This window comes from Mobula birostris, chromosome 9 (assembly GCF_030028105.1).
Source record: "Mobula birostris isolate sMobBir1 chromosome 9, sMobBir1.hap1, whole genome shotgun sequence".
Taxonomy (NCBI): Eukaryota; Metazoa; Chordata; class Chondrichthyes; order Myliobatiformes; family Myliobatidae; genus Mobula; species Mobula birostris.
This window is the reverse complement of record NC_092378.1, coordinates 6951222-6971559: the sequence shown is the minus strand read 5'-3', so window position 1 is coordinate 6971559 and position 20338 is coordinate 6951222. Positions and strand designations below refer to the sequence as shown.

Below are 20338 nucleotides of genomic sequence, written 5' to 3'. Positions count from 1 at the left end.
TGTTACAACATGAAACGTAATGTAGAACAGATTAGTGGCAACAAGGTTCTGCTGATCTGGAGGAGCCCTGTAGAACCATGCCCAACAAAAGCTTTCAGGATGCACGGTATGCTCACAACCCAGCTAACTTCAGTTCTCGTCACACTGTACAATCAGCAGCAAGTTAGGGGGAGGAAAATAACAAGGTAGGGAGTACACAATTCAACAGCTCCTTTCCCCCCATGTTCTCCTTGAACTCCGCCAAGCTCTGTATCAGACTTTCCAAATTGATTCTATCAGGTGATGAAAATCATTCTCCATGGGCAACAGTGCCAAAGTAAAAGTCAGAAAAACAAATTTACAAGATTTACTTTCTTCTGCCTTTACAAGTTCTAACGCTACCACACAGCAATGTTCCAGTGCCCTTGGCATGGATGATGGCTTACTGGTGACTGCAGTGCACGTAGATATTACAGAAAAGATGATAACAACCTGACCTTGCATGACAAAAGTCTGAGCACCCCCTGCCTGGAGCATAATGACTACTTTCAGAAATCTGTGAATGAAAGTTATTAACTTTGGTCCTAACGTTAACTTGATTTCCTAACAGGATTGGCAATGCACCAAGAATTGTATTGCACACATTTACTCTGTACCTTATTTCATGATGATCCACGTCTGAGATCTCAGAACAAAATGTGTGATGCTGTTCACCAGGAAGATTGCAAGTGCTTTAACTGTACCCCCATCATCTCTGCTGGACACTCTTGCCATAGGAAGTTCAGACATTTCAACTAGCCACAGATTCAGCTGGAGATAACATGTGAAGGTATGCCTTCATCACTAAGAATCGAGTGAAACTGTGTCTTTTTGAAAGGCCTAGATAGAGTGAATATGAATGATATTTCTTATAGTGTGAACAGTTAGGACCAGAGGGCACAGCCTCACAATATAAGGAATTCCCTTTAGAGCAGAGACGAAAAGGAATTTCTTTAGCCAGGATGTTGGAAAATCTGTGGAATTTCATTGCCACAGACGGCTGTGAAGGTCAAGTCATTGGGTATGTTTAAAGTGAAGGTTGTTAAGTTCTTGATTAGTCAGGGCGTCAAAGGTTACAGGAAGGAGGCAGAAGAATGGGGTTGTGAGGGAAAATCAAAATCAGCCATGATGGAATCGCAGAGCAGACTCAATGAGCCTAATGGCCTAATTCTGCTCCTATATTTCATGGAGTAACCTCCTCCTGCTCCTAATTTGTATGCTTCAATGACACTGGAAACACATGAAAATACTGCAGCAAATTAGATTACTGAATGTTCTTAAACTCCCTCCACTTTAAAAATGAGGGAAAACATAAAAGGACATGGGATGTTTAATTTCTAATGCAATTATTTCATTTATTTTATTTCATTATTCCTTTAAATTCCATTTCCTTCAAGTAGTTTTGTGCTATTTCTCACCTAGTCCAAATAGTTGTGCCTGGGAAAAGTTCGGTTTTCCTGTTGGCCCTAATCAGCTGGTACTAAGAAAGAATATAATTGCTTTTGGACTTAGAAATTATTTAAATACACTTAAAAGTACCTCTACAAAAACATTAGTAGACATAAAAGTACTTGCATTGTAAAACTATTTCAGATATTTGATACAGAGCTGCTGTTTCAGTCCGTTTTGCACAATGTTGGATTTTAAATTCAGACTGCAATTCAACCTTCACTCAGGCCACCAACACAAATGTTCCCCCTCCCTCTCTCCCCCCAAAGATTAAGTCACCATCGTCTTACGCTAGTCTGCAACATATTTTATGTTAGTAATCTTGGTTCCAATGATAGAAAAGCATCTTGAAATTGGACTGATGAATAAGGAATTATTTGAGGCCTCCGTCGGTTAGGGTCAACAATGGATGCTGTGTCCTAGCTGTCCAGATACACCAAGCCTGGGCTGTACAATATGGAGAGCAAACTGTTGCCCATGCAGCAAACTCTCCCTCTCAATGCAGCTGAAGAACCCAGCTGAATGGCAGAGACCGATACAGTTTGACACCAGCAGCATCGCAGGAGTTGGCAGTCACTGATGAACTCAACACAGGCCTGCCTTAAGGACTCCAGGTCTGGGCTTTTCCTTGGGGTTTACTCCCGAAGCCTTCCCCACGACTGAGTATAGCTGCAAGGAAGCATTGGTTTGAGATCAGAATTTTTCTTCTCCTAGATGAGCTGCCAACCACAGCTAATGAGCCCCATCTGCCCGAAGCAACTGGTTTTAAGGAGCCAGTAACCCGCATTGTCCCTTCTCCTCAGTAGAAACCATTCCACCAGGCTTAGTAGCTAAGCCACATGTGAAGGCCAGGAGCTGGACTTGGTTGTCAGAGGCTATTTGAGGCACATGCCTTTGGGAGCATTTAATAGGTGGTGGGAGCTTGTCTCCATCACCACCCCCAGCTATGACAACCTTAAGGAATTATAACAGGGCTAAAACTTGAACTTCTGTCACGTCCTATGATGTTTTCAAAATTTTAAGAGAGCAAGTGTTCCTAGGTTATACATACATAGACTACTGGTAGTAATGGCTAGACTTACACAACACAGGAGCAAAGTTTGTTTCATTTAATAATTTGCCAAGTACAATCAATTGTGCTATCCCACAATTTCAGGGATAGCATTCTTCCAGATCAACAAGGGATGTGGTAAAATCTGGAGAGAGATGTTAAGAAAGAGGGGAAATAAAATAGGATTCACTTGGCCAGTGAGGACCTGCCTCATCAAAGCGCCTGTTTCTGTGCTGGTATATTTATGGATGGCACTTCTGCCTGCAGCTCATGTGACATGTCACTGGTCTGGGAAGATGATCAAACTGATGAGAGCTTGGTAAGACGTAGTCATTTATCCAATGCCAAAGAAATAACAAGTCACATATTTATTGAGGCAGGGTTGAGTATTGTGACATAACAGAAATATACAGCTTCAGAGTGATGGAGTTCCAAATCCAGCAACACTACTGGATTATTTTTAAATATTTTGGGTAGCTTTTTCACCCCACCTTTTGGTTTTTCCAACTTCTAAACTGTTATAGAGAAAAGGGCTGCATGGGAACTGTAGAATAATTTTCCTCTGGAAAAGAACCACACTGCTTCCAAATAATCAATCTGTGATTATGCTACAGTTTATTCTTAGCAGTAAACACCCCCTTATTCTGCCAATCCAAGATTTGTTAATTATTGGTATGGCCACATGCTGTATCACAGACCACTTCATGATGAAGACTGCACTTAACTTCAGAAATGTGAATCATGTGACAGTGTGGTTTTATCTCTGATGTTCAAGGCCAAAATTCTTGTGGGTATGGTTCCACAATCGCCCACATTTATCACTAATTTCAACTGCATCTTTCTTTGCTGACACAAAGGTAACACGTTACTCAGGCTCTGATTACACTACTAGCTGTCAAGAATAGAAAAGGTGCTTCTTAAGATTCAATGATTCAAAGTACATTTACTATCAAAGAATGTATAAATTATACACCTTAAACTTTGTTTGCTTACAGGCAGCCATAAAGCAAGAAACACTAAGAACCCAATTGAAAAAAACATAACCACTGTGCTGAGAAAGAGGGGAAAAACACACACACCATTCAAACAATAGGAGCAAATGACAGCATTCCAAACCGGACTGAGTCCTTAGATCTACTCTCAGAGCAGCCAGAGTAGGCTCGATCTCAGTTCAACATATTAGTGGGGCAAAAACACTGCAAAACTCATGGAGAAGACACCTGCCAGAACGGTACACATCCTTGGCACTGCAGAGAGCAGAATGGACATTGCAGGAGAGTGAGCAAAAGCAGCCTAACCCTCACCTCCAGTCCTGACACTCGGGCTTTCCTGTCCATCTGGACCGGCACTTAAATTGGCCAAGCACCGGGTAGTGCCTCATTCTGGGACCCGGACCCCGGCACAGCAATATGTTTCAGCCACATAACCCAAAACCATGCATGAACAGTAGTACACGATTTAAACAGTAACACACGATTTACTGAGGAAATGGACAGGACACTCCAATGTCTGTCACATCAAGATTCTTCAATTTCGTACACACATTGAAACTCGGGAAACTTTTACAAAATTTATATATCAAAAGCAGTTAAAATATATATTAGCATCCACTGAGCTGCAACAACCTGGGTGTATGTTCTATTCTTTGTCTTCACCTTGATGACAACTCATTTGAGACCTCCAAATCATTTGTCCATGAAGCTAGTGACTAATTAGGCATGACACCAGCTCATTAGACCTCATTTGTAACAATCATTTAAAAGATAAATAGGCCTATTTGTAGTGTGGTAATATCATAAAATCGCAGAATACGATGGGAGGTAAACATTAGATGCATTTTGTAATGAAGGAGCACTGCTGGTTCTGTAATCAAATGGCTGAATGTTGCCAATCAGTCACTAGGAGAAGACTACTCAAAATTACACAGCCCACTTACGACAATCTGGCGGCAGTGAGTAAAACCCAACTTATAAAGAAAGTGTGCTGTCGGCCTGCTGATCCATTTGAGAGCGGGGGAGAATACCACAACCACATGCACACAAGCCCCACTGTAGTTTCTGCATCACACCCACACAACCCCCTTTGAGTGTGTGATTAGAAGGGCTGATGCATGATCACACCAAATTCCTTCCTTCAACTCACACATCAAGAGCTTGCCCTCTTGGCTGCATTCTTCCCTAACAGCCTTGGTAACCTTAGCAACCAAGCACTCCTATTATGACCAGCTGGTCTTTTAAAGCTGTCTATGCTACCATCTGAACCTTTATATCACTTCAAACAAGGCCAAGAGTTTACTTCGGCTCCCACGTCACTTTTATTCAAAGTAGAGACGGGGGCCTGGTTTACACTGAGACTGGGTCACAAGTGACACCCAAAGGAAAAGGCCGCATTTCCTTAAACCTTGGGTCAGACATAGTGCCCTGCTACACAGATTCTGCATGCAGTTTTGTTTAGCTTGGATTTGAACTGTTAAGAAAAAAAAGTTGTCAGAATTTGTGATTGTTGGCAAAGCACATTCTCGGCCTGTTCCTCATGGTGAAGCACGCTCTCAAACTAACCTCTCATGGAGCAGCTGCCAGGGTATCCAGAACCTTCCACATTGCTAAAAATGAATTCCAACTGTGTCAGCATTTGAGCACTTTCAGCTAGACAAACTACAGCCCTGTTGCCTTTCAAAAAAAAGGTATAAAAGACGACACATTCGTACTACTGAAGCGTAGATGACTGCAGACGCCTAGGTCTCCCTCTGTAAACGAGCCTCAGTTCCAGAAACCAATGTGGCTGTATGATTTCACTGGATGTGAGCCAATTTCATTTATGCAATCCAGTGAACTGGTACTTGCATTCTATGGTCCGGTGTATAAAAATCCCAAAGCCTCCTTCGCCATTGGAAACTGTCTCCCCAGACTGACTGTTAAAGCAGGAATGAAATGAAAAGTGTTTGTTCCCTTGAAGAGAATGTACTGATAACATGAGGATAAGGCTCGCCAACAACAAGTCTCAACATTTCAGGTATAATTCCTAGAACACAAGAATAATTTTTTTATGTTAGACTAATTTTAAAAAGGATCTAAAATTATCATTTCGGATTCAGTGCTCCTTCAAATTGCTTAAAACCAAGGAGGAATCGATCTTTGTAATAGTGCGCCACTGTAATAGTGTAATAGTCCTCCCACAATCCAAAGATGTACCACTTAGTAGGTTAATTGGTCATTGTACATTGTCCCATGATTAGGTTAGGGTTAAATCGAGGGTTGTCGCAAGCTGCTGGGCAGCGAGGCTCGAAGGGCTGGAAAGACCTACTGTATCTCTAAATAAATAAACATGTATCGTGATGCAGTTGCGTTTAGTACACCGTTCCTATTTTAGACTCAGATTCGCTTATCACACGTACATTGAAACATACAATGAAATGTGTCATTTGCACCAACAACACAACTCAAGGATGTGGTAAGGGTAGCTCACAGTATCAGTAAACGTTCCAACGTCATATATAGTTATGTATATTTTATACTGTGTGACCATCAGAATACCTGGTGCATTAGCAAGTTCACTTTACTGTGTCACACACTTCTATCTCACTGACCATAACTTATTCTGACCTTTATGATATGCAGTTATACTGAATGTAAACAGTGGTTTACTGGTTGGGCACAGGAGTACATTCAGCCAGAGACTCATTCCACCAAGATGAAACACAGAGTGTCATAGGAGGTCATTCCTGCCTGTGGCCATCAAACTTTACAACTCCTCCCTTAGAGGGTCAGATACCCTGAGCCGATAGGCTGGTCCTGGACTTATTTCCAGGCATAATTTACATATTACTATTTAACTACTTATGATTTTATTACTATTCAATTATTTATGGTGCAACTGTAGCGAAAACCAATCTCCCCCAGGATCAATAAAGTATGACTATGACTACATTTCACCAAGCTTTTCTACCAAACATCATTTAAATTGGAATGCAAATTTATTCGTAAAATTACTTATTAACTAATTTCAGGTTAAAGTAGTTAATACGCCACATGAATACATAGTTTCAAGACAGTATAAATCAGAGTGAAGCAACTCACACTGAGTGAAACAAGTCACATTCACATTAAAAAGTTTGAAAGCCCACTGTTGAGACCTAGAACACCGACTGACTGATGTCTGTTTTTCCACAGATACCATCTGACGTGCTGAGCACTTCCAACTCTATCATTGCTTTGCAGATTGATTTCCAACACCTGCAGTTTTTTTTTTGTTGGAAGTATTGCAACCAACTTATTCTGCAGAAGACAGCACTCTGTACACTCTGGATTTAAAATAGTACTTAGCCAAGGCTTTAAGGATTTTTGACGTGGTCAATGCAAGAGCATGCACAGCTCAAGTATGAAGCACCTGCTGGGTCAGCACAGTAGCGTAATGGTCAGCACAACGCTCTACGGTACCAGCAACCAGGGTTCAATTCCTGCCGCCGCCTATAAGAAGGTTGCACATTCTCCCAGGACCGCGTAGATTTCCTCCGGGTGCTCTGGTTTCCTCCCACGGTCCAAAGACGTACTGGTTAATTGGTCATTGTAAATTGTCCTGTGATTAGGCTAGGATTAAACCAGGGGATTGCTGGATGGCAAGGTTCGAAGGGCTGAAAATAAATAAACAACAAGGATAGTGTGTCATCATCTGGCTGTTCCAACTCTTTGAATGAAGGTACAGCATAATTCCACATTCCATGGCAAAAAATATCAAAAACAGATACAACACAGAAACAGCCCCAAGTCTTGTACTGACCATCAAGTGCCCATTTACTAATTGTAACCATTTTTACTATCATTTATAATTATATCCATTTGATATTCTTCTCAACACCTATCAACTCCTGCAGATTCCACCACCCACCTACACATATGCAGTAATTTGCAGCAGCCTATTAACCTAACAAATCACGCCTCTCTGGTGTGTGGGAAGAAAATGGAGCAGCCTGGAGGAAACCTATACGGTCAGCGGGTTAATGAACTTTGCAAACTTTGCAGAGACAGCACCCAAGGTCAGGATTGAACTCGAGTCTCTGGCACTGTGAGGCAGAAGCTCCATTAGTTAGTCATAGTCATACTTTATTAATCCCAGGGGAAATTGGGTTTCATTACAGTTGCTCCATAAATAATAAATAGTAATAGAACCATAAATAGTTAAATAGTAATATGTAAATTATGCGGTAAATTATGAAATAAGTCCAGGACCAGCCTATTGGCTCAGGGTGTCTGACCCTCCAAGGGAGGAGTTGTAAAGTTTGATGGCCACAGGCAGGAATGACTTCCTATGACGTTCTGTGTTGCATCTCGGTGGAATGAGTCTCTGGCTGAATGTAGTCCTGTGCCCACCCAGTACATTATGTAGTGGATGGGAGACATTGACCAAGATGGCATGCAACTTGGACAGCATCCTCTTTTCAGACACCACCGTGAGAGAGTCCAGTTCCATCCCCACAACATCACTGGCCTTACGAATGAGCTACTGTGTTGCCTAAAAAGATTATATATTTTTTTTTTAAATTTTATTTACTGTCACAAATTATCCACTTTTTAAAAAACAAAAAATATTGTTCCTTATGAAAAGTTAAAAACTACAGATGTTGGCAATCTCAAATAAAGGACATTTGTACAAAATATTACATTTTCTTTTCTCTTGTTTTTGCAAGAGACCCCAGAGCAAAACTAAGCTTAGATTTACAGAACAGAAACCAACATTAGTAAGAATTAACTTGTCATAAACAGCTTGTCCGGCTTTTTTTTTGGAAATGTAGCATCACAGATAAAGAGTTGATCAGAATCAAGTTTAATATCAATGGCAATGCCACAGAATTTGTTGTTTTGTGGTAGCAGTACTTCCTACAAAGCGAAACCTAATAGCATGAATGAAAGCGGTGCTTCTCTACCAGATGAGCTCAATGCCCTTCATGCCTGCTCTGAAAGGGAGAAGATCCTTGCTGCACCCTGTGACCCTATAATCTCGGAGGCCAATGTCAGGCTGTCTTTCAGGACGGTGAACCCTTGTAAGGTGGCAAGCCCCAAGGGAGTAGCTGGTAAGGCACTGAAAGCTTGTGCCAACCAGCTGGCGGGAGTATTCAACCTCTCACTGCTACAGTCAGAAGGTCCCACCTGCTTCAAAAGGGCAACAGTTATACAAGTGCCCAAGAAGAGTAGTGTGAGCTGCCTCAATGACTATCTCCCAGTAGCACTCACATCTACGGTGACGAAATGCTTTGAGAGGTTGATCATGGCCAGAATGAACAACTGCCTCAGCAAGGACCTGGATCCATTTCAATTCACCTGTCACCACAATCACTACAGCAGATGCAATCTCAATGCTCTTCATATGGCTTTAGATCACCTGGACAATACAAACACCTATGCCAGGATGCTGCTCGTTGACTATAGCTCAGCGTTTAACACCATCATTCATATAGTCCTGATCGATAAGCTAGGGAACCTGGGTCTCTGCGTCCCCCTCTGCAAATGAATCCTCAGCTTCCTAACTGATAGACCACAATCTGTGCGGATTGATATTAATAACTCCTCCTCACTGACAATCAACACTGGTGCACCTCAGGGATGTGTAATTAGCACACTGCTCTACTCTCTCTATACCCGAGACTGTGTGGCTATGCACAGCTCAATGCCATCTATAAATTTGCCTAAATATACATTGTTGGTAGAATCTCAGATGGAGATGAGAGGGCATCCAGGAGCAAGATATATCCAGCTAGTTGAGTCTTGTCAGAGCAACAACCTTGCACTCAACATCAGTGAGACTAAAGAGCTAACTGTGGGCTTCAGATAGGGTAGCCAAGGGATCATGAACTAACCATCAGAGGGATCAGAAGTGAGGATAATGAGCAATTTCAAGTTCCTGGGTGTCAGGATCTCTGAAGATCTAACCTGCTCCCAACAAACTACTTATTGGACTTCTGTATATCGCTGCGCTTCCATGTTTCTAGAGCTTTCATTGAGGTAAATACATCCAGGATATTCTTTGGTTGTCTTGCAGACTTAGGAAAATTTTTGGAAGTCACAGATGAGTCACACTACAGAATATCCAGATTGTAACCTCCTCAGTGTTACAGGCTCAAACTCTTCACCCTTAATCCTTCACTCTATCCATACCACTTTCATTCTCATAGAGGGATCAGAAGGGGAGACAGTGAGCAATTTCAAGTTTCTGGGCGTCAATATCTCTAAGGACTGAACATGGACACAATATATTTATGTAGCTATAAAGAAGGCAAGACAGAGGCCACATTTCATTAGGAGTTTGAGGAGATTTGGTTTGTTAACTAAAACACCCGAAAATTTCTACAGATATACCATGGAGAGCATTCTGACTGTCTGCATCACCGTCTGGCATGTGGCGTGGCGGTGGGGGGGGGCTACTGTACAAGATCAAAGTAAGTTGCAGAAACTTGTTAAAATTAGTCAGCTCCATCATGGGTACTAGTCTCCACAGTATCCAAGACATCTTCAAGGAGCAATGCCTTAGGAAGGCAGCATCCATCACCACCCAGGATATGCCCTCTTCTCATTGTTACCATCGAAAAGGAGGTACAGAAGCCTGAAGGCACACACTCAATGATTCAGGAACAGCTTCTTCCCCTCTGCCAACCAATTTCTAAATGGATATTGAACTCATGAACCCTATCTCACTACTTTTGTTTTGTTTTTTTTGTACTACCTATTTTATCTTAACTCTTTAATAGACAGTTTTTTCTCCACATTTATTTATCATATATTTCATTGTGCTCCTGATGTAAACTTAACAAATTTCATGACATATGCCAGCGATATTAAACCTGATTCTGATTCTTCCTAATGCAGGATGAAAATTACAATCCATTTGGGAGGCAATTTGTAAAACTGTAAAAGATCTAACAAAGACACTTAAATTTAAGGAAAATTAACACTTGGGTGTAGCAGGAATGGTCACTGCATGTGATTTTTTAAATTACTTTTGGAGGGAAGCTTCACGTAAGTGTATTTTAAACAGTGACTGGCATTAAATTTAATATAACTGCCTTCAAGAAACTTTTTTAAAAAAACAGATAATGTTTGATTCTTGGTAATTTTCAAACACTTTGCTGTTGCACTTATTTAGCCTAAAACTGATAGAGAAAAGATCTATAAAAAGAAATCGATAAAAAGAGAACATTTAATTTAGCTCAAAATTGAAGCGAAATTGTGGAAAATTTTGTTTGGACTAGGTTTATGACATATTATCTCATTTTCTTCATTATTAGTTCATCACCAAATTGGTGACTGTTCTCTGACCTCAACTTCAACTCCCATAACTCAACTATGAAGATCAATTTCCTGTTTTGAACAAATTTTTCTTCAAAACAGTAAATAGACTAAAATGCCCAAGTCTGTCAATATTTGATAATGTTCCCACACTGGTGATTTTTTTCTCCCCAACCTGTCTCTTGTACTCTCATACAGGAGAAAGATCTTGCCCAACTCCAATCTGCATTCTTCTTCCCTGCCTTCACTTAAATTTTGTCTTCTTTCTCAATTCTATTTTAGTCAACACTACTGTGGTCCGTGGGTCCTCTGTACTTTCCTGTTTTGATCATCGGTGTAAATTCCGTACCATCTTTCTCTCAGGCTTTTATTATTGAGAATTCTCATCCTACCTTATTCTAATAAAGCTAATTTTTCATTAAGCAACAAAGCCATTTATTTTATTTTCTCAAACAGTCTTCAGACTTTTAAAGGACTCAACAAATATACCTCAATCATCATTTCCTGATTAAATGACCTGGTTTTTTTACCCCTTTTTTTCCCCCCAATTGGAAGACACTGGTTGTACAATCTATACAGGCAAGGCTACTGAAATGCAGCCCTAAATGTAGATGCTACATTATTCAACGTAAAAAGATGTGCAGCACACACGATAATGTTCAACATCTTAAAAGACTATCAGCTTCAGTTTTTACCCTGGCTTCAGCATATTAGAATTGGCCGTCTTAAGGAAACATGCCTACTAAATGGCATTAACATACATACCTGGCCTGCTCCTCCACCTCCCCCCTCCCCCACCCACAGAAGCACGAGATTCAGAGGGAGCAAAAAGTCATTCATTTCATTCTGCCCTACATATACAGTGCCATACAAAAGTTTGGGCACCCCTGGTCAAAATTTCTGTTACTGTGAATAACTAAGCAAGTAAAAGATAAAAATTTCCAAAAGGCATACAGTTAAAGATGACACATTTCTTTAATATTTTAAGCAAGAAAACTTTTTTTTATTTCCATCTTTTACAGTTTCAAAATAACAAAAAGGGAAAAGGGTCTGAAGCAAAAGTTTGGGCACCCTGCATAGTCAGTACTTAGTAACACCCCCTTTGGCAAGTATCAGAGTTTGTAAATGCTTTCTGTAGCCAGCTAAGAGTCTTTCAATTCTTGTTTGGGGGATTTTCGCCCATTCTTCACTGCAAAAGGCTTCTAGTTCTGTGAGATTCTTGGGCCGTCTTGCATGCACTGCTCTTTTGAGGTCTATCCACAGATTTCCGACGATGTTTGGGTCAGGGGACTGTGAGGGCCATGACAAAACCTTCAGCTTGCCCCTCTTGAGGTAGTCCATTGTGGATTTTGAGGTGTGTTTAGGATCATTACCTTGTTGTAGAAGCCATCCTCTTTTCATCTTCAACACTTTTTTTTTACAGACGGTGTGATGTTTGCTTCCAGAATTTGCTGGTATTTAATTGAATTCACTCTTCCCTCTACCATTGAAATGTTCCCCGTGCCACTGGCTGCAACACAAGCCCAAAGCATGATCGATCCACCTCCGTGCTCAACAGTTGGAGAGTGTTCTTTTCATGAAATTCTGCACCCTTTTTTCTCCAAACATACTTTTGCTCATTACGGCCAAAATGTTCTATTTTAACTTCACCAGTCCACAGGATTTGTTTCCAAAATGCATCAGGCTTGTTTAGATGTTCCTCTGCAAACTTCTGACGCTGAATTTTGTGGTGAGGACGCAGGAAAGGTTTTCTTCTGATGACTCTTCCATGAAGTCATATTTGTGCAGGTGTTGCTGCACAGTAGAACAGAGCGCCACCACTCCAGAGTCTGCTAAATCTTCCTGAAGCTCTTTTGCAGTCAAACAGGGGTTTTGATTTGCCTTTCTAGCAACCCTACGAGCAGTTCTCTCGGAAAGTTTTCTTGGTCTTCCAGATCTCAACTTGACCTCCACCATTCCTGTTAACTGCCATTTCTTAATGACATTATGAACTGAGGAAACGGCTACCTGAAAACGCTTTGCTATCTTCTTATAGCCTTCTCCTGCTCTGTGGGCAACATTTATTTTAATTTTCAGAGTGCTAGGCAGTTGTTTAGAGAAGCCCATGGCTGCTGATTGTTGGGACAAGGTTTGAGGAGTCAGGGGTATTTATAAACCTTTGAAATTTGCATCACCTGGCCTTTCCTAACGATGACTGTGAACAAGCCATAGCCCTAACAAGCTAATTAAGGTCTGAGACCTTGGTAGAAGTTATCTGAGAGCTCAAATCTCTTGGGGTGCCCAAACTTTTGCATGGTGCTCCTTTCCTTTTTTTCCACTCTAAAATTGTACAAAAGTAAAACATTAATCTTGCTTAAAATGTTGAAAAGAATATTTCATCTTTAACTTTATGACTTTTGGAGATCAGTTCATCTTCTACTCACTTAACTATTCACAGTAACAGAAATTTTGACTAGGGGTATCCAAACTTTTGCATGCCACTGTACTTAGAGACAAGATTTACAAGCATTTGGAGAAGCATCGTCTGATGAGCATGGATTTGAGGGGCAGGTTGTGCCTCATGAGCCTGGTTGAATTATTCGAGGATGTGGCAAAACAAATTGATGAAGATAGAGCAGAGGATGCAGTGTATATGCATTTTAGTAAGGAGTTTGACAAGGTTCCCCATTGTAGGCTCATTCAGAAAATCAGGAGGCGAGGAATCCAGGGAAACCGGGCTGCATGGATTCAGAATTGGTGTGCCCACAGAAGTAGATGGAGCAAATTTTGCCTGGCAGTCAGTGACCAGACTACTCCTGGGACTCTTGCTCTGTACTTTTATAAATGACTTGGTTGAGGAAGTGGGATAGTGGGTTAGCAAGTTTGCAGATTACACAAAGATTGGTGGCATTGTAGATAGTATAGAAAGTTGTCACAGTTACAACGGGCCATTTTAGGATGCACAGCTGGGCTGAAAAGTGGCATATGGAGTTCACTCAGAAAAGTGTGAAGTGATTTACTTCAGGAGTTTAAATTTGAAGACAGAGTACAGGGCTAATGTTAAGATTCTTAGCAATGGGGTGGGGTGGGGGGGGGGGGGACTGGAGGATCATGGAGTCCATGTCCACAGATCCTTCAAAGTTGCTGCACAAGTTGGTAGGGTGGTAACGAAGGCACATGGTGTACTGGCCTTCATTAGTCAAGGGACTGAATTTAAGAGCCACAAGATAATGTTGAGGCTCTATAATATTCTGGTTAGACCACACTTATGATTATTGGGTGCAGTTCTGGTGCCCTCATTATAGGAAGGCTGTGGAAGCTTCAGAGAGTGTGCAGAGGAGATCTACCAGGATGTTACCTGGATTGAAGAGAATGCCTTATGAGGATAGTTTGAGTGAGCTAGGGCTTTGCTCTTTGGAGTGAAAGAGGATGAGAGGTAACTTGATAGAGGTGAACAAGAAGCATTGACGGAATGGACAGCCAGAGACTTTTTCCCCAGAGCAGTTAATAAGGGAGCAAAATTTTAAAGAGATGGAGGAAATTATAGAAGAGATGTCAGAGGAAGGTTTCTTTACACAGAGGGTGGGGGAGGTGCATAGAACACACTATCACAGGTGGTGTAGAGGCAGATACTTTAGGGACATTTAAGAGACACTTATAGGAAAGTGGGTGAAAAGAAATGCAGCTATGTGAGAGGAAAGGGTTAGATTGACGTCAGAGTAGGTTAAAGGTTAGCACAACATCGTGGGCCAAAGGGTCTGCACAGTGCTGTACTGTTCTGTGTTCTATTTACCACAGATTGCCAGCAGAGTTAAGAACTGTACAATGCAGAATTTATTTTGAGAAAAGGTCACAAGTTAGTAAGTTCCCAGACCATACTTGTGATTGTATTTCAATATTTCCCATTAAGTAATCATAGAAAATTTTTTAGAAATTAAAAAATCCTTTGACTAGGGCCTTTAATAAGAACTATTATAAGCACAAGGCCTTTCTAATAGTTTACATGAGCAAACAGTCAATACTCTCCAGTAAAGTCTTTCATTAAGCCAAATGAGTTCATAAGGTCATCTAATCCTTGAAAAGCATACACCACAGTAATAAGTTCATCACAAAAACAAATAATATAAATTAGAATTAGGAGTGGGCTACTCAGCCATAAGCCCATTAGATATAGGGGCAGAATTAGGCCATTCGGCCCATCAAATCTGCTTCACCATTTCATCAATTCTGATCCAATTTTCCTCTCAGCCCTAATCTCCTGTCTTCTTCCCATGTTCCTTCATGGCCTGACCAATCAAGAATCTATCAACCTCTGCCTTAGATATGCATAAAGACTTGACCTCCATAGCTGCCTAAGGCAAAGAATTCCACAGGTTCACCACTCGCTGGCTAAAGAAATTCTTCATCTCCATTCTAAAAGGACACCCCTCTATTCTGAGGCTGTGCCCTCTGGTCTTAAGGCTCTCCCACCATAAGAAACATCTTCCCCACATTCACTCTATCAATGCCTTTCACCATTTGATAGGTCTCAATGAGGTCAACTCTCATTCTTCTGAATTCCAGTAAATACAGGCCCAGAGCCATCAAATGCTCTTCATATGACAAGCCAATCAATCCTGGAATCATTTTCATGAACCTCCTTGAACCCTATCTAGTTTCAGCACATCTTTTCTAAGATAAGGGGTCCAAAACTGCTCACAATACACCAACACAAAATACTCTGCAGATGCTGGGGTCAAAGCAACACTCACAACACGCTGGAGGAACTCAGCAGGTCGAGCAGCAACCGTGGAAACGATCAGTCAACGTTTTGGGCCGGAACCCTTCATCAGGACTGAAGAGGAAAGGGGCAGAAGCCCTATAAAGAAGGGCGGGGGAGGGTGGGAAGAAGGCTGGTAGGATCCGGGTGAAAAACTAGTAAGGGGAAAGATAAAGGGGTGGGGGAGGGGAAGCAGGGAGGTGATAGGCAGGAAAGGTGAAGAAGGAATAGGAGAAAACACAATGGGTAGTAGAAGGAGGCAGAATGAAATAAGGATAGGGGAAGGGAGCGGGAGGGAATTACCAGAAGTTGGAGAATTCTATGTTCATACCAAGGGGCCCCTATTTCACTCTGCCCCCTCCCCCAGCTGCCTATCACCTCCCTCATGGTTCTGCCTCCTTCTACTACCCATTGTGTTTTCTCCTATTCCTTCTTCACCTTTCCTGCCTATCACCTCCCTGCTTCCCCTCCCCCACCCCTTTATCTTTCCCCTTACTGGTTTTTCACCTGGATCCTACCAGTCTTCTCCTTCCCACCCTCCTTTATAGGGCTTCTGCCCCTTCCCTCTTCAGTCCTGACGAAGGGTTCTAGCCCAAAACGTCGACTGATTGTTTCCACGGACGCTGCCCGACCTGCTGAGTTCCTCCAGCGTGTTGTGAGTGTTGCTTTGACCCAAGCATCTGCAGAGTATTTTGTGTTGGTGTATTGTGAGCAGTTTTGGGCCCCTTATCTTAGAAAAGATGTGCTGAAAGGTGAAAAAGGAATAGGAGAAAACACAATGGGTAGTAGAAGGAGGCAGAACCATGAAGGAGGTGATAAGCAGCTGGGGGAGGGGGCACAGTGAAATAGAGGCCCCTTGGTATGAACATAGAATTCTCCAACTTCTGGTAATTCCCTTCCCCTATCCTTATTTCACTCTGTCCCCTTCTACTACCCATTGTGTTTACCCCTATTCCTTCTTCACCTTTCCTGCCTATCACCTCCCTGCTTCCCCTCTCCCACCCCTTTATCTTTCCCTTTACTGGTTTTTCACCTGGAACCTACCAGCCTTCCCCTTCCCACCCTCCCCCCACCTTCTTTATAGGGCCTCTGCCCCTTCCCCCTACAGTCCTGACAAAGGGTTCCGGCCCGAAACGTTGACTGATCGTTTCCACGGATGCTGCCCGACCTGCTGAGTTCCTCCAGTGTGTTGTGAGTGTCACAATACACCAAGTGAGGCCTCACCAGTGACTTATAAAGTCTCAATATTACATCAGTGCTTTTATATCCGAGTCCTCTTGAAGTGAATGCTAACACTACATTTGCCTTCCTCACTACAGTCTCAACATGCAAATTAAGTTTTAGAGAATCCTGCACAAGGACTCCCAAGTCAGTTCATCACATTTTCTCTCCATTTAGAAAATAGTCTACACTTTCATTTCTTCTAGCAAAGTGCATGACTATACACTTCCCAAGACTATATTCCATCTATCATTTCTTTGCCCTTTCTCCCAATCTATCTAAGTCCTTCTGTAGTCTCTCTACTTCCTCAAAACTACCTGCCCCGCCAGCTATCTTCATTTCATCTGCAAACTTTGCAACAGTGCCGTCAAATCCATCATCCAAATCATTGGCATATAACGTAAAAAGAATCGGTACCAACACAGACACCAGTGGAACACCACTAGTCACTGGCAGCCAATCAGAAAATGTTCTCTTTATTCCCATTCTTTGCCTCCTGCCAATCAGCCACTGCCTTATCCATGCTAGAATCTTTCTTGTAATACCACAGGCTCATAGTTTGTTAAGCAGCCTCATGTGTGGAACCTTGTCAAAGGCCTTCTGAAAATCCAAGTACACAACATCCACTGGATCTCCTTTGTCTATCCTCCTCGTTATTTCTTCAAAGGATCCCAAGAGAATTATCAGACAAGATTTTCACAAGGAAACCATGCTGACTATGGCCTATTTTATCATGTGCCTCCAAGTACCCTGAGACCTCATCCTTAATAATTGACTTCAACATCTTCCCAACCACTGAGGTCAGACTAATTGGCCTATAGTTTCCTTCCTTCTGCCTCTCTCCGTTCTTGAAGAGTGGAGTGACATTTGCAATTTTCCAGACTTCTGGAACTATTCCAGAATCTAGTGGTTCTTGAAAGATCATTACTAATGCCTCCTCAATCTCTTCAGCCACCTTTTTCAGAACTCTGGGGTACACACCATCTGGTCCAGGTGACTTATCTACCTTCAGATCTTTCAGTTTCCCAAGAACCTTCTCTCTAGTTAAGGTAACTTCACACACTTGTGTAAAACTTTCAAGAGACTACTACTCTTTGAATAGTGGAATGGATTTCTTTTTCACTCACCCAAAATAAAGTGATGGCCATTGGGCAAGTTTTGATACAATGCTTAAAAAAAAATCATTTCCTTCCCACTGGAATGCTAGTGCATGTTAAATGCCTAAATCCATAAAACTAAGCTTGAATCCTTAAGATGACACTTGAGATGTGTACAATAATTGAACTGAAGCTACACTTGAAAAGGGTACAGAAACTGAACTAGAGGTTGTCATTTCCATTTATTGTAGTCCTCCTCAAACATCTTTCTCAAACACTCAAATGACATTTGCACCTACATAGATTTTTGGCTTCTCTCCCTTAATTCCTAGGTATTTTTCTATTTCGTGACATCTTTCATCCTAGTACCAAGGAGGCATTATACCCTTTGTAACTCCAGTTACCAGTTCAAAAATTTTAAAATGAAGACCAAGCCTTGAAAGACTTGTCTTTATGCACTCCAAACAGTAGAAACTTTCACTGGTTTTCAGGCAGTTCAGCTATGCCAATGAAATCCATTGGGACACACAGAATTTATCTGGCTCATTTTCTGGTACTCTTCATTGTGATTGCTACATTTTTCTCAATTTCTTTCTGCCTCATTTAATGGCTGCTTTTGTGTCATTTGAGGAATGCATGGTGGTTCAGATTTTAAAAGGGAGCTATAAACTTAAAAAATTCTTAGCTCAGAGAAAAAAAAAACATATGTTTCAGAAAGAGAACTGCCACAATGAATTCAAATACTCAGTATATAATCAACATTAAAAGCTACCATCTTATATAACTGTCACCAACTGTTTAGTCAGACTTGCCTTGAACACACTGGGCATAATCAGAATCAGATTTAATATCACCAGCACATGATGTGAAATTTGTTGTATTTGTGGCAACAGTACTACGCAATACATACCAGAAGGAAAAAAAAAGTATATATACTAACTTAGGTAATTAGTGCAAAAATAGAAATAAAAAAGTAATGAGGTAGTCTTCATGGATTTGATGTTCATTCAGAAATCAGATGGCAGAGAGCTCAAAATAAACTATTCCCAATGTCAAACTAACAAACATCTCAGAAATGGCTGATGATGTGAAATGTTAACTGTTCTTTTCTCTTCACATATGCAGAATGACCTGCCTACTACCCGCATTTCTTATTTTATTAAATTTGTTATTTCAGAGATCCTAGTTTGCATTTCTGAAGAGCGTCTCACATTTACATGTCATCATATTATTTATTTTCAAAGCACTTCACAACCCATGAACATTTACTAGTAAAGAAAGGACTAGCAGTCAGTATTCTGGACCATTGACCCAGAGACACAAAAGTTCAAATAGCACCATGAAGAGTTTAAATTTAATGGAAAAACATCTGGAATTAAAAATCAATCTCACCAACTGTGACCATGCAACTCCTGGAATGCTGCAATACTCAAATGTAATTCTTATACATCTGTAAGTCCATAAATGTGGTGAACTCTTAACTTCCTTTCAGCCAAAAGCTGTTAGGGATGGAAGGGCTTGCTCCATTCTGTGTCTCTAAATAATTTTTAAAAATCCTGTGATGTCCTCACCCCATGAGAAAATAAATGCCTACAAACCAGATTCTGGTTGTATACAAGGAATAAATCATTTACCTTAGTCAGCGCTGCCCATCAATATTACTATAATACTTTTGCAGAATGGCATTCCAGATTACATGAAATGAAATTACAACTCTTAAGATTCAGACCAACCAGCATTTTCACAGTTTTAATACATTAATATTTGCCCCAAAGCTCAGTGGCATTCGCAAAGAAAGTCTGGTACAGCTAGAAGCCATCAATTTGTTGGAAAAAGAAGCTGTATTGTGGTTTCCTTCTTAAAAGTAAGATTGATTGATGCAAATATTCTACTTTTACAGCAAGTTGTGAAACAAATATGATTTCTTGAGATGGTTGGCTATCACCGACTTTTGGCTGCATCAAATAAATTCCTCTCAGGCTTCCAGCCGGGTAAAGGTATCAATTATAACTGGCATTTCAATGATAAACTCTACCATCTTCATCAGAGATGATGCTGAGGCATGCCTAATCCTATGGTATTTAGATTATGAGAACACTCAGTCTCTTTTATTGTCATTTAGAAATGCATACATGCATTAAGAAATGATACAATGTTTCTCCAGAGTGATATCACAGAAAACTAGACAGACCAAAGACTAACACTGACAGAACCACATAATTATAACATATAGTTACAGCAGTGCAAAGCAATACCATAATTTGATAAAGAACAGACCATGAGCACAGTAAAAAAAAGTCTCAAAGTCCCAAGTTGATCGACTCCCGAGTACCCGATAGCAGGCGGCAAAAGGGAGAAACTCCCTGCCATAAACCTCCGGGCACCGTCAACTTGCTGATACCTTGGAAGCAGCCGACCCCAGCGGACCCTGAGTCCATCCGTCCGAAAACTCCGAGCTTCCGACCAGCCTCTCTGGTACAGCCTCCCG

At 41.2% G+C, this 20338-nt stretch overlaps 1 protein-coding gene across 5 annotated transcripts in view; it reads right to left on the bottom strand.

The window, feature by feature from the left end:
- frs2a (fibroblast growth factor receptor substrate 2a) overlaps positions 1 to 20338 on the bottom strand; it is a 118671-nt gene that overhangs the window by 72159 nt on the left and 26174 nt on the right. Inside the window, exon 2 of one of the 5 annotated variants that reach the window (XM_072267451.1) lies at positions 6905 to 7148. The exons of 3 other annotated variants lie outside the window; for them this stretch is intronic. The gene's annotated coding sequence lies outside the window, so the exon portion shown is untranslated. Of the gene's footprint in view, positions 1 to 5076; positions 5198 to 6904; positions 7149 to 20338 lie in introns of those variants that run through there. One more of the 5 variants, XM_072267453.1, reaches the window with a different exon arrangement.